The sequence below is a fragment of the Urocampus carinirostris genome, chromosome 8 (assembly GCF_059441175.1).
Source record: "Urocampus carinirostris isolate Australia breed hairy pipefish chromosome 8, RoL_Ucar_1.0, whole genome shotgun sequence".
Lineage (NCBI taxonomy): Eukaryota > Metazoa > Chordata > Actinopteri > Syngnathiformes > Syngnathidae > Urocampus > Urocampus carinirostris.
This window is the reverse complement of record NC_142356.1, coordinates 33862467-33878403: the sequence shown is the minus strand read 5'-3', so window position 1 is coordinate 33878403 and position 15937 is coordinate 33862467. Positions and strand designations below refer to the sequence as shown.

General features: G+C 38.8%; 1 long non-coding RNA gene across 1 annotated transcript in view; it reads left to right on the top strand.

The window, feature by feature from the left end:
* Positions 1-4557: 4557 nt before the first annotated feature.
* The window catches only part of LOC148361731 (uncharacterized), a 14259-nt gene continuing 2879 nt past the window's right edge, over positions 4558-15937 (top strand). The window contains exon 1 of the long non-coding RNA XR_015851150.1: positions 4558-4754. This is a non-coding gene — a long non-coding RNA (uncharacterized LOC148361731). The remainder of the gene's footprint in view (positions 4755-15937) is intronic.

Below are 15937 nucleotides of genomic sequence, written 5' to 3'. Positions count from 1 at the left end.
AACTATAGTAATAGAATTGAATTCGTCTCTTCATATTAATTGTTCAATTGATCATTTGTTCTAATGATTTATTAACCTCTAATTTTTCCCATACGGCAGTGTCTAATGCTGTTCCACAGCTAACAAGGCTCACGTATCCCTTAACCGCCAGGGTTATAGGGTCACCACTTCCTATCCTGTGTCTTGGGCAAGTACAGTATGAGGGCGCCCATCCCTCTCCAGGCCATTTAATTTTTTGGTAGGGTTTTGCTCGCCCACATGAAACAGTATGCTTGACATGACTGATAGAAATGTTGTGGCAGTCCCATGCTCAAAGTTAGAACTCAACTTTGCTTTTTTGTAAGGTTTTTTTCGCACCGATTAAAAAAAAAAAAAGAAAAACACGTTATTCATAATTGCGGCAGAATTTGATTCAAGCCAGTCATAACAGGGATTTGAGCGTCACTGATGTAATTTTAAAGTTGGTCCGTAAGTTCAAGATATTCTAATTTTTGACGCCATCTTCTGGCTGCCTTTGTCAATCTGCTTCCGTGGCGCGTCCACATATGAGTCTCTCTTAGATGTGTTCAAATAAACTCTCCTTTTTTGTAACCTTTGGAGGGGGGGTGTTGGCTTGGCATTTGGACTGTTTGAAACTGTTCTTACTTTCACCATTTTCATCCTACAATTAAAGAAAACCTTGCACACAAGCAAAAATTTACTCTACAAATTTACTCCAGCCCCCGTCTCCCTCCTCAAGTCTAATGCTTTTAGTGGCTAGAACACCAATGATAAAAGCAAATAGGCGAGGTGAAACTAAATATATATATATATATATATATATATATATATATATATATATATATATATATATATATATATATATATAAAGGCTCTTTGAAATCACTTGGACATTAACACATACTTAATAGATAAAATATCTAATTCGAAACATTTCAAAGACACCTTAAACTACACACCCTACCTATGAAATATTAACCATATTTGTATTTATACTCAATAATGGCATATTTGTTGTTTTTAATGTATTTTTGGCTAGTTTTCTGATTAATGATTTCAATAATTACAGCGCATGGGGAAAAATGCATCACAGATGAAAGATTCAGGGAAGACAGTTTGTCATGCAATTTTAGTTCCGCATTGTTGTCAAGCTTACATGTTATCCCCCCAAGTGACTCCCCCAACCTTCACATCAAGATGATTAGGTTTAATATGATCCTGTAATTTACCATGCTTGGTTTCTCTTCATCAAGGAATTAGGTGCAGTAAGTCAGGTTAGGTAGATTCCAGTGACTGCTTGGTAAGCAAATGACTGAAATACATTGATTTTTTTTTTGGTTTACAAATAAATGTTTAAATTGCAGTAGTTTTATTTTTTTTAATGTCTCCCTTTACATTATTATTTTTGCACATCATTTTATGACAATGTCAAAATAGAGACTTATACTCAAGTCCTATGGTGACGCATATGTGTTTGATATTGCTATTTTTATCATTGATAAGCTTACAACTCAACTATAGGGAAAAATGACCCTGTTTTTGCGCACTCCTTTTGGAACAAATCTAGTGCAGCAGGTTTGGGTCTGGGTCTGGAATTCAAGCAGACCTCACTGCAGCAGAACCCGTTCATTGTGGTGACATACTAGAGAAGATTTTAGACTGGTCATACATTCTGAAGTCTTCAGAAATCTTGCAAAATATTCATACAAAATATGGACTTGATTTTTTTAAAAAGGATTTGATCATTTGTTTTTAAATTGTTTTAAACAATCTTATTCGCTTAACACGCGAAAGGTCCCAGGTTCGAGACCAGGTGGAAACTTATGTTGGCCTGGAGAGGGACGGGCGCCACCAAGGTGACTTGCCCAAGACACACCACAGGAAATAGTCTCCCTACAACCATAGTGGTTACGGCATCCAACCAACGACAATATACATATACATTAAAGTAGATTTCTATTTTTTGAACTGTAAGTCTGTAGTTGTTTTGTTATTTAATAATGTCAAATGGTCTGCATTTATATAGCGCTTCTCAAGTCAATGAAGACCTCCCAAAGCGTTTTAATACTGCAAACAGATGATGAAAGTGCTGTATTTGAGTCAGATTAGGATGCTTCCTTTGCAACTGGTATCCATAGAAACCAGTTTTGTCTACTCTATACGGGGGGAGCAAACCCCTACCTAAAAAGCCCGAGAAAGGGATGGGCTCCACCGGGCTGTACTTGCCCAAGACCTACCACAGGAAGTGACAACCCAGACGGTTAAGGAATAAATAAACTATGAAAAACCTGTCTAAGTAGTGGCGCAGTGGGTGTAGTGAAATTTGGGTGTATTTATATGACGTGTTGGGCAACAGATATGTATGACAGATACTGAAAAAAAATAAAATAAAAGGACTACCACTTTTGGAAATTAATATTTATTTAAAGGAACACTATGCAATAGATGACCACTCGATGTTTCTGCACTCTGTAGTGCTACCAAAAAATGGTTACTACAAAGTACAAGCAATAATACAAACTACGGACAAACATCTCCATTTTCTTTAACTTAATGTTTATCTTTATTGTCATTGATATCAACGTTGTAAAAGATTGTATTGAACGAGAGGCGCAGTGGTTAGCGCGTGTGCAGGCACAGTTCTAAGTCTTGGGAACCTCCTGTGTGGGTTCAAATCCATCTACCGGACTTCCTGTGCGGAGTTTGTATCTTCTCCCCGTGCTTGCGTGGGTTTCCTCCGGGCACTCAGATTTCCTCCCACATTCCAAAGACATGCATTTCAGGTGGCTTGGCCGGTCCAAATTGTCCCTAGGTGTGAATGTGCGAGCGAGTTGTCTGTCCCTGTGTGCCCTGCAATTGGCTGGCAACCAGTTCAGGGTGTCCCCTGCCCACTGCCCGATGATTGCTGGGATGGGCTCCAGCACCCCCGCGACCCTACTGAGGATAAGCGGTGCAGCTAATGAGATGAGATGAGATATATATATATATATATATATATATATATATATATATATATTAAGAATCTCTCTGATACACTATATTTTAGGAAACTAGGTATTGTACATACAAATAATTTATAATAAACTCCATTCAAAAGGCTTCTAATTTAAGATCAACTGTAAATTAATCATTCATTTTTTGAACGGATATTCTCAATTGCCTCGACACCACGAAAAGGTTGCCCCATGTTTTCACACAAAGTATTGTTTGTTCTTTGACTATACTTGAAACGTATTTTTCTAGCAAAAAAAGAAACAAACACCCCTAAAATAAGCGTAATGATCTGAGATGGCAAATGCTTATTTTGTTGATTTAAACTCCAAAAAACTTTGTACTTTACGTCAAATATGAAACATAATAATTTGAGTAAGCAAAATGTATTGTCATAAAAATCTAATGTACATTTTTTTGCATGCAAAACCCTTTAACGCCACGGTAGTAGATGTCTCACTTCCTTTGGTGTGTCTTGGGCAAGTACAGCCTGGTGGCGCCCATCTCTCTCTATGTCACGAGAAAAGGTTTGCTCCCCCACATGAAACATAGAATTGGTTTCCATGGTTACCAGTACCAGGATAAGCCACCTGATGGGACTCAGATGCAGCACCTTCATCATTTGAAAGTTTTTGTTTACATTTTATATACAGTGAAGAAAATAAGTATTTGATCACCTTGCTGCTTTGCTATTTCTCCTACTTAAAAATCCTGGAGGGGTCTGAAATTTGCATCGCAGGTGCATGTCCACTATGAGAGAGATGAACTAAAGAGAAAAATCCAGAAATCACAAAGCATGATTTTTTAACAATTTATTTGGGTAATACAGCTGCATTCTGACCCTGAAAGACCTATTAGTCCGACCATTAGGAGTCCACCTGCACTCCCTGTATCATCCTGAATCAGATGCACCTGTTTGAGATCGTTAGCTGCATAAAGATACCTGTCTACCCCATACAATCAGTAAGACATTAACTTGTAACATGGCAAAAACCAAAAAGCTGTCTAAAAACAAATAGCTAATCTGCAAAATTTATAATTTCTGATTTAAATATATATACATCCACAAAATAAACCCAGATCGCTGACGTTTATTTTTAAATATTCACCTAATTTAATTTTTTTTTTTAAATCCATCCATCACTTTTCTGGTTATATCAGTATCAGAAATTATTTTCCCCCCATTTTATTAACACTCCACTTATTGAAACATGAATATTTTGTTTGTTTGTTTGTTTGTTTGTACATGATTCAATTGTTTGTTTGTTTGTACATGATTCAATTGTTTGTTTGTTTGTACATGATTCAAATTGAATCTTTTCTTCCGGCGCCGTCACGAATGGCAGCCTATTCCAGCAGCTCCCGTGTTATTTTCGATTGTTCTCGATTGTTCTCAGCTCAGGGATGCTGCTGGAAATGTGAATTTCCCTTCGGGGATGAACAAAGTATCCATCTATCTATCTATCTATCTATCTATCTATCTATCTAAAGACACCAGGCACAAAATTGTACAGCTCAACAAGGCTTGAAAGGGCTACAAAGCAATTGCAAAGCAGCTTGGTGAAAAAAGGTCCACTGTTGGAGCAATCATTAGAAAATGGAAGAAGCTAAAAATGGCGGTCAATCTCAAACGGAGTGGAGCCCCATGCAAGATATCCTCTCTTGGGGTCTCAATGATTCTAAGAAAGGTAAGGAATCAGCCAGGAACGACACGACAGGAGTTGTTCAATGACCTGAAAAGAGCTGGGACCACCGTTTCCAAGGTTAGTTATGAAATGTTTATTGAATGTATTGTTGGATACATTAATCAAAACATGACACAAAATGAAAAACTAATGCTGAGAGTGAGCATGGCCAAATATGGTCACCTTACGCCCCCTCCCCTAAGGAAATTTGACAGATCTGTTTCTGCCAACCTTTGCTTAAAGGTTTGCACCGTATTTGCACTAATAACCCGGTCAGGCAAAAAATTCCAAATTTTTGGTATCCTGAAAGAAATAAAGTTTCCGTGCAAGTTGCTGGTAGGTCTAGGCACCCGTAACTTATATCTGTGACCACGTAAACCATCAACACGACAGAACTCAAAAAATTGATCAAAAGGCACATCGATCATTCCATGCAGTACTTTGAACACAAAAATTAAATCAAATCGAATTCTACGGAGCTCCAAAAAGTCCAAGTTCAGTCTTTGTAGTCTTTCCGGATATGACCAGTTGTGCATCCCAGGTATCCGCTTCGTATACCGTCGTTGAACTCCTTCCAGTAGGTTAATGTCCTTGAGTAAGTAAGGGTTCCACACAACGCTGTTATATTCTAACCCGGGTCTAACATAAACGCAAAACATTCGAACTAAGAATGCTGGGTTCTTGTTGTAAAAGTTTCTGTAAATGTTTGATGCTATGTTATTGGCTTTGTTGGTAATTTTGGCGATATGCGTGATAAACTTTAAGTTTGAAGTAAGAGTGACACCCAGATCCTTATGTTCAGTAACAACATGCAAATCATGATCATTAATGTTATGCAGCGGAACAGAACCATGTAAAAACGACTGTGCTAAGCATTTATGAGATGACAATTGCAGTTGCCACTTTTCGGACCAAAGAAAAACTGATTTAATGTCATTTTGGAGAGAATCAATTGTTCCTGTCACTCGGGTTTTTGGTAAGAAAGCCGACAGTTTAGCATCATCGGCAAAAATTGAGATGTCACTACTTTGAATGGCCTCAGGTAGGTCGTTCACAAAAAACAGAAATAATAATGGTCCTAGTACTGATCCCTGCGGTACCCCACTACAAACTTCCGACCACGCTGAAAGAACATCATCAATTTTTACGCATTGTTTACGATTTGACAAATATGCTGTTATCCATTCAAGCAGTTTTCCCCTAATACCATAGCATTTCAGTTTTTGTAAAAGCTTGTTATGAGACACTTTATCAAAAGTCTAAGTAAACAACATGACCAGCCATATTGTGAACAAAAAAACATACTGGTAATATTATTCAAATGAGCTATTAAGTTAGTCATGGTAGAATGTCCGGACCTAAACCCATGTTGTTTAAACGTAAAAAGATTGTGCTCCTGTATAAATTTCCATATGGCATCTGAGATAATTTTCTTAAACACTTTACAGACGCAGCTAGTCAAGCTAACTGGTCTATAGTTGGCTGCACTTGTTGTGCTCCCCCCTTTAAAAATCGGTATGACAATAGCACTGAGCCAGTCCTCAGGCAGCTGTGAATCCTCAAAAGATCTAGAAAACAGGTAAAATAATGGTTCACATAAAAAGTCAGCTAGCTTTTTAAGAAAGAAATTTGGAATTTTTTACTGTAGGTAATACACTAAGAAGTCTTGGTTTGGGATCATGCATGGCACAAAAGGTTCCCTTGCTTGAACCAGCACATGTCAAGGCCCGTCGTAAGTTTGGATATGACCAATTGGATGATACAGAGTAGTCATGGGAGAAGGTTTTGTGGTCAGATGAGCCCAAAATAGAGCTTTTTGGTCATAATTCCACTAGGCATGTTTGGAGGATGAAGAATGAAGAGTACAATCCGAAGAAAACCATACATGGGGTGTAGTAGCATCATGCGTTAGGACTTTCTGCACATGGGACAGAACGTGTGCACTGCATTAAAGAAAGGATGACTGGGGCTGTATATTGTGAGATTTTGAGGAACAACCTCCTTCCCTCAGTCAGAGGATTCAAGATGGGTCATAGCTGGGTCTTCCAACACAACAACGACCCTAAGCACACAGCCAGGAAAATGAAAGAGTGGCTATGTAAGAAGAATATCAAGGTTCTAGCATGACCAAGCCAGTCTCTAGACCTGAACCCAATCAAAATCTTTAGAGGGAGCTCAAACTCCGTGTTTCTCAGCGACAGCCCAGAGACCTGACTTACCTAGTGAAGATCTGTGTGGAGGAGTGGGCCAAGATCACTCCTGCAGTGTGTGTAAACCAGGGGATAGACTACAGGGAAAGTTTGACCTCTGTAATAGGAAACAAAGGCTACTGTATCAAATACTCCCATTCATTTTCTCAGGTGTTCAAATACTTATTTGCAGCTATATCACACAAATAAATATTTAAACAATCATGCATTGTAATTTCTCGATTTTTCTTTTTATTTTCTCTCTCTCAAACTGGACAAGCACCTACGATGAAAATTTCTAAGTGGGAGTAATAGCAAAATAGCAGGGTGTTCAAATACTTATTTTATTTTCTTCACTGTGTATATATATATATATATATATATATATATATATATATAAATGGATGAAAGACACAAAGTGTATTTGCTGTTGCCAGTGATGCCCTCAGCGTGGTGTTTGATCACATGCCTCCCTTTGCCCGTCTTATTAGTGAGGAAGGTTCAAGAGAGAACTAGATGAGAATCAGTGTTTCTGCCAGGGCTGTTTAGTGTGACGCACCATCGACTGCCTTTCTGCACCACAGTGCAACATGTTTAATTCATGTTTCTTTTTTGTTAAGGTTGGCTGCACACACTCCAAAAGCCATTAAGATCACCATTTTTTTCACTCCCTTGTGTCACGCGTTACTAAGAAAGTCCTTCTCAACCAGACGTCTCTCCTTGTCATTCGTTAAATATTTCTTATTTAAAAGAAAAACTATTTTATGTCTCTCATCCTATGGGCTGCAATGGTTCTTTCTCCATTCACTTCCCGTAAAGAGCTTTTCTACCCTTTGCACCTGCTGCCATTTGTCCACTGTACACTAGTGCCATCTTTTTGCCTGCAGAGAAACACAACACATAACTATATCCACTTCCCCCGCTAGAACTTTTAGACTCTTTTGAATTATTTACATGCATACATATCTGCAGCGCATCCCTGACCCTAAGATAAGTGCTTTTATTCTCAACGCCACATAATAAAATCTCAATGTCCTTCTTTTTTTGTCCTAGTCTTCAGCCGGCTCGTCTCACCGAGGTAGGGTTAGTGGAACATGGACGATAAGCAGATTTTCCAAAGGGCGAAGATGGATACGTTGCATGTAGATCCGTTCCTGCTGAGTTGAGAGATTCATATCAACGAAATGTCCGTATATTACTGGCTGCCCTTTACACTGTAATTCAAAGGAGAAATACCATGCACAGATCGTGGACTGTAATGAAGTTGATTAGATGTGACACTGTATGAAATAGTAATGCCAAAAAATCATTGTAGTTGCCAGTCATTGTCATTCCTTTGAAAATTGTGCCTTTATGAAACCATAAAGGGGTAGTTCCTTCTTTTCATCAGTATCATGTGTCACGTTTAAAGGGAACACTGCCAACAGTCCAAGACAGTCAAAGACCCACTTGCACAGTAAGGAGCACAGTGCAGAAACATAGCTTAATACAGTAACAGATACATGTAAACAGATGTCTCTTATTTGGGCAGGGTTCAGTACACTGTGAATCAGGTTGTGATGCAAGAGGCAGGGGAGGGGTCGATGCTTCAGTAAACCCAAGCAGCGAAGGTGACACTCCCAAGGATTCATAAGGCGATACCTGTGATCCAGAGGGGCAGGCAAGGATTCAGTATTTTGGAAGAACAAGGAACGCAGACAAGGGTGCTTGGGATGAGATGAGGAAGACAACAAAATAGCAAAGAACCAAGGGAACATACTACTAATAAAGGAAGGGGGACAAGTTGTGATCAGAGGAAAAATCATGATAGCAAGACAAGTGACCACAGATGTGAGGAGGAAAATTGAACCCGCAAGGTGGGGTCAAAAGAGAGAGAGAGAGAGAGAGAGAGCGCGCCAGAGAGCCTCAGTGTAGGATCGTGGCAGCTGACTTGTGTTTTGGGTGATTTTTAACTTATTGGATAAAAACTCCTACCTAAAAATACAAGTGGTGGTGTAATAAAATGGATAAAATATATCATGAAAAATACAAAATCTGGAGAATAATAATAATATGTATACACTTTAGACACATACATTTAAAATTAATTTTACATATGTTACAATTTCCAGTACAGCCTGGTCATCCTGGAAGGGGGATTACCTCATGTGCAGACCCTTCTCCAGGTTTTTCATTTTACTCATGTTGACGTTTTTGTGTTTTTCCTTACCTTCATGTAGGTTTTAGAACAGGGGATGGTTTAAAAATAGTCTGTGGTCTGCAATAATCTGTGGTCTGTGCAGCCCTTTGTGTCTCCTTGTAGTTAAGGGCTATACAAATAACCATGACTTGACTTATAACGGTGTCTGGTTATGTTAGGCCAGCAGAGAAGGCCTACTGGTGATGGCCCACCACTGGCTTTAAATAACCAGAATACAGTCAGACTATTCCCTGCATGTAAACGTATCCATTAAGACCTTTTTGTTTGAAATAACAACGAACATATAAACTTCAAGAACATTGAGCCAAGTAAGAATTGATCCAATTTTGATTGTGTATGCCAAATTGGCAGCATTTCAATTTTATTTTTACTCATCAATATCCATCCATCCATCCATTATCTGGACCGCTTATCCTTAGTAGGATGGCATAGAATATCCTATTTGCAGACAATCAGTTTAATTTCTGTCCAATAATTTGGCTGCTTCTGCAAATTATACGCAGTGCAATGTTGGGCCTGACTTAAAAAACTCCCAAGTTTTAAGTTTTGTGTTTCTGCACAAATCCCGCTTAGTGTTGGCCAGGCCACACACAGTATGTGGATGTAAAATATCTAACGAATACCATAATATACCCTATTTAAATAGATTAAACTTTGTGACTACAGCGGATGGAAAGCTCATATCTTGTTGTGGGTGTGTTATAAATGTATTCTGTTGCCTTATTGGTTTAAAAAATGACTTTCATATCCTGTATTTTCCCAATTGTCTAAATGCCGCATTCTGTTTATTATTGTTTTTGTGGAAATCAATGAAGCAAATATTCACTCGGTGGTATTCATGCTAGAGTGTGGCGATCTTGAACTTAATGTAAATGTTGAATATTAGATGGGGTTTTGGGGTTTTTAAGGGTTATTGTTCTATCTTCGTTATTCATTATCCATTATCGGTCAGTTCATAATACGCTACAAAGCCTAGGAGCCGGGACACTTACTCTCAGCCAAAAGGCCAAGCTAAGGTCCTAGCCCTAAAGCCTTGCTGCGATCATTGCGAATGCACCGTACCCGGAGGAAATGCAATACCGGGCCGATGCGTGGAGTGGACAGAGCAAGCTCTTAGATGTAACCTTAAGGCAGCACCTTTTCAAGATTGAAATATAAAACTTCATTTATTGAATGGTCGTTAAGCACAGCCAAGGTCTAAGAAAACAGTGGTTTTAAACATTATCCATATCGAAGGCAACTATTGTCATGCCTGTATATGTTTTTGTGGCTCGAGGGAGCATTAAGGACACACAAATAATTAAACACAATACGTACGAATAAAAGTTTTTTTTTTTTTTTAGCCTACAAAAATATCCGTGTTGTGTTTGCAGCAAATAAATAAACACACACCCACATACAGACTTAACCGCAATGTTAATATTTTAGCATAATGAAAGGCCTGATCTGTCTCCAGCCGTCTGTACTTTTTATTCTGCATGGCAAACAAACACCTGCGTCCGTTGCAGACCTACATACAGTGCCAATGATTTACAATCTACTGCAGGTACCACGTTCAAAAACATGCAGAGTACACAGAATAAAACAAGCTGATTTCTATCAAATAATCTCCTCAGGGATGTTGAAGGTCATGTGGTTTGGTGCACGATGCCAAAATGAGTTTTCTCGTGCTGATGTCCGCAACAAAAATGCAATCTGCCATGTTTATTTTTTGTACTAATCATATATAAAACTATGAGCTCACGGGTCTAAAGGATTCCCTTGTGTGGTTTAGAATAGAATAGAATAGAATAGAATATACCTTTATAATTATTTAAAATAGTCAACATAGTGCAAAAAAAAATGGTCAACATTGTGCAAGGTGAGCAGTAAACATAGTGCAGTCAACATTGTGCAAGAAACATAGACATGAGTACCATTTTACGTTCATATGAGGTAGTGTGTATGCAAGAGTTTTCAGTTTTTTGTGCGGTGTGTGTTTAGGGTGGTAATGGGTCTGGGGAAGAAACAGTCTCTGAGTCTGTTTTTTTTGTTTTGTGTGACCTGTAGCGCTTGCCGGAAGGCAGCAGGTCGAAGAGGTGGTGGCCGGGGTGAGAAAAGTCCTTGGTTTTCTGCTCTGCTGAGGTAGCGAGAGCAGGCAATGTCCTCCAGACTGGGCAGAGAGCAACCGACAATTTTCTGGGCGGTTTTGATGACCCTCTGGAGCGTTTTCCTATCTGCTGCTGTGCACCCAGCATACCACACCATAATGCAGTATGTTAGAATGCTCTCCACTGTGGCTTTGTAAAAGGACACCTGCAGCTGCAGTTTTAGATCATTTTTTCCTGAGCACTCTCAGGAAATGCAGTCGCTGCTGGGCCTTCCCTACCACCGCTCTGGTGTTTGCAGACCAGGAGAGGTCGTCGGAGATGTGCACACCCAGAAATTTGAAAGAGTGGACTCTCTCTACACAGTCTCCTTTTATGATGAGTGGTGCTGGATTCCTTAGTACAGTGTTTCCTAATATTTTTTGAGCCAGGGCACACGTTTTTGATTAAAGACAACACGAGGCACAACGTTTTGACATTAAAAAGCGATAAATGTTTTGCACACTGTATTCTTACATGCAAAACACAATCCATCTCAAGATTCTTAAAAAACAAACAAACACCCTGGTGACAGTTATAATATTTCAAACTGGTGACAGTTGTTTTTATGTATTTTTTTCCAATAAGAATAACAAAAATAATACAATTTCAAATGAGAAAACAGTGTCTGCCAGTTAGATTTTGACATTATAACTTTTTTTATTGAAGCAATAAAAAAATAAAGTCAGAAAAGTATAAACAAGATCTTCACTTTTTATCATTTCATTTATATCATTATATTTGCAGTGAAATCTGTAACATCTTTATAAAACAAAATATTTCCTTGTGTTACCTCATGAGCAGATAATTATTAAAAATAAAAAGTCTGCCACCTACTGATATGAATGAATACTAGTTACTCGGCTGATCGCTGAGAGAGAGCAAAGATACTGAACAATGGCAAACTTTGTTGCACCAAATTTGGAAATTTCTTGCAGCACAGTAGACTGGTTTAGTACACAGATACATAGCAAACACAGTCAATTTCAGAGATGACTAGCAAGTAAAAATGGATTTATGGTTCTGAATAAGAAATACACACGATTATATTACAAGACTGACTAGGTTTACTTATTTAATGAGAAGGTAACATCTCTGACACAGTGCTTAGCCACAAGCAAAAGAATAACTTCAACAAACTGAAAGAGTGATGTACAAACATGCAAAGTGCTGTCTAAGAACATCCCACTCATTAAAATGTCAAAAAAGTTGAATTATTGATGCAGCAGCACAAAGATATGGCTTTAAAATTAGAGTAACGATCACAGTTGTTTAGCTCTTACATGCCGTAGTTACAATTCACCGTAAATCAGCGGCGAATAAAAAAATCTGACATTCCGCAGAGGCAAGTCAACATGAATGTGTTAAATTATTCATTTTTTGATTTGTTATTCTTGTTTTTAAGAAAAGATATATTTCATTCACGTAATTTTTCTCACTTGATCTATTTGTCTTATTTTATTAGATCTGTAAATGTATCTTCCTCATTTTACCAATTTTTTCTCATTTACATTCTTAACTCTATTATTGTTATATGGAAATACAGAAATAGAGGAAAGGGACACATACGAAAAGCAACGAAAAAATAAGCACAATTTTCATACAACACTACAAGAAACGTTACTTGAAAATATATAAAATATGACTTTTATTATTTCATGTTTTTCTCAGTTGTTTAACTTTTGCAGTGCTGAATGTATTTGACAGTGAGGGTCAAGTTTTGCCACACATGCATGCGCATGCAAGGTGACGCACCAGTGGTCGCATGCTGTGCTCTGCTGTTACGTGCTTATCTGAAATGACAACCTGACTCCAACTATCAAGCTTTGCACGCAACATTAAAACACAACTAAACAGGAACATTTATTACTGCACAAAATTCACAACTGAATATCCTAATGCATGAATCAGCATGTGGAGATTTGGCTGTGTAGTCAAGTCAAGTAATGTCTGGTCATGTTTAACCGTATGGCCCTTAATCACAAAGAGTCTCAAAGGGCTGCTCTGACCACAGATTATTGTAAACTGCAGACTATTATTACATCATCCCCTGATGTAAAACCTATATTAAGGCAAGGAAAAACTCAAAAACATCATCATGAAGAAACCTTGAGAAGGGATCGCACATGAGGTAATACCCCTTCCAGGATGACCAGGCTACGACGGATGTTGCAATAACAAACAATACACAGTTATTGTCAACATGAAATATAGGTCATTCATAAGCTATAGTGTTTTAAGTCTAGATTTAAACAGTTCCGCTGAAGTTGCAAATCGAATTTTAGAGGGCAGAGCATTCCACAGCACCCGGGCCCGGATGGAAAACGCTCTCGAACTTGCAGACCTCTTCTTGCCTCATAGGATTATTAGTAGACCAGCATTTTCTCAGCAAAAGCTCCGGACAAATAAGACAAATTAGGCCAAACACACAAAAAATACTCATAAGAAACAAACAACCTGTGAAGTAACAATCACACAAAAATCTAGACTTAAAATTTCATAACAACGCAATTCAATTGTTTTTTCTAAAACAGCACACGGGGTAAGAAATCACAAGCGACAGGTGTGCCCTCAATTCACTGCCCGCACACACAATCATGCCCACCCAACACACAAAGTCCTACCTAAGCTGCTACCATCATAGCATTTGCTGTGTGCTGTCTGCTCAGAATGTAGTGCACAATACATGAAGATCAATGACAACAAAGAATATAAAATTCAAAATCTGCAAAGCAATGAATTAGAGATAACCAAAGTGTGAAGCAGCGATCGGTACCCATTATTCTTACCAGGGTTGCAGGAGTGCTGGAGACCATACCAGCTATATTCGGGCATTGGGCAGGGGACAACCTGAACTGGTTGCCAGCCAGTTGCAGGGCACACAGAGACTTTGAACTCAGTTGCACATTCACATCTAGGGACAAATTTGACTGTCCGAAAAACCCAACATGTTATTGGTAACCAGAGTGCCTGCAGGAAACTCATGCAGGTACAGGAACAACATGCAAACTCCGCATGCGGTAGCTAGAATTGAGCCCTAGAACAGCGGAGGACTGCGCGCTAGCCACCCAGCCGTCTAAATAATGAGCCTTATATAGAGGATGGACGGATGGATGAATACCAGCCCAAAACAATGTCAGTTATTACATTTCTCTCACATAGTTGTTTTAGCAAATAAACTATTACATATCATGAAGCATGCCCACCAAATGAAGAGCATTTACTGGTGGTTGTGTCTTTTATTTCGATGCGCAAAAGTCAGTATTGAGCGCGTTATTGGAAAACAGTAGATAGTTACAATTATTAATTAATTCATTTAAAATATGACCCAGATACTCCCCAGCACGTTACTCCAAAAGTAACTATTTTGTTACAAATGACCAAGTATACAAGATTAATGCGGACCAGAACCACACACGAGAAGTGAAGGCAGGGAAGTAGCGTCGCACATTCTTAGAGCTCCCAAAGTGTTAAACTTACCTCGAGATGACGTTATTACCTACTTAGAGTATATGACTCAACAACTATAAATCTACAAATAAAAACATTCGACACATAAATGCAGTTGAATGGATGGTTTTATTGTCATGATACAAAAGAAAAACGAAATTGGAGGGTTTCTCCTTTCATAGTAAGAAAGCATTTAGAGGAAAGGTGGCTAGCCGGGCACTTTCATCAGGTGTCCTCAATTTGAGCAAAGTCTGCGCGATGATTAAAAAAAAATCTAATCATTTATAATGAAATAGTCCCAAATATAGCGATTTCCAACGAGTTGTAGCTCCATATCACTTAATTCATGGTTAATGGACCTGGCGTTTCTGGAATACAGGCTCTGCAGAGGTAGCTTGTGAGGATTGTTAGCATAGCTGTAGCAGTAGGCTGGACCCGAAGCCTTGCTATTGCTTTCTCTCCCTATGCCGCTTCAGTTTATGTCGGGACCCGAGCTCTTCTGACTTTCCACAGAGTCCAATTTGATTAATAAATTTATTTTCAATTTCTTTTGAAAAATAGCTGTAGCCATGCGCCGAGTTTGTTTCGATTCAGAGACATAGACTCTGCATGCCCACCTCAGCTGTTTGACTGACAGCATACACGAGCCTGTCATAGTGGCGCACGTAGACAGTCACGTCCACCCAATACACGCACACAGACCCTGCCTGTTCAGCACTTACTCTGTGCTCTCGCTGACCACAATAAAGAATATGTTGATTTTAATGACAAAGCAGACATTCAATTGAAAATCCTTCAAGGAGTGAACTAGCGATAACCGAAGCACGACGTAGGGAGGGGTCTCTGTACTGGCATAGAAGCCAACCCTTAAATGCTTTCAAATAGCAACATAATAAAAGTATTTGAAGAAAATGTGTACACAAATCTGTGCAAGTAGTGAACCCTTTCACATTTCTTGGCTTGTGCAATCTTGTAATTGTGTTCCAGGAACGTGTACCTTTGTAATGCGTTAGTCCCAACATGGTCCGAAGGCCTGGGTTAGGTCAGGCTGTTTTTTTTTTCAGGGCCGATTTTACCTCTGATGGATAGTCATAGTAACATAAGAGCAGCATGACCAATTTGTATAAGGTAATGGCTTAAGACATAGTCTTTGAGGAGAAAATCAACCCCAGCGATGAGACGCTTTTACAGGCAACACTGTTTTGTATCGTTTTGGTAGGTGTTTGGGTAAGAGCAAAGCTCCACACACCAGGTGGGAGTAACCAGATTATAGAGCACACTTTGGCAGACATATTT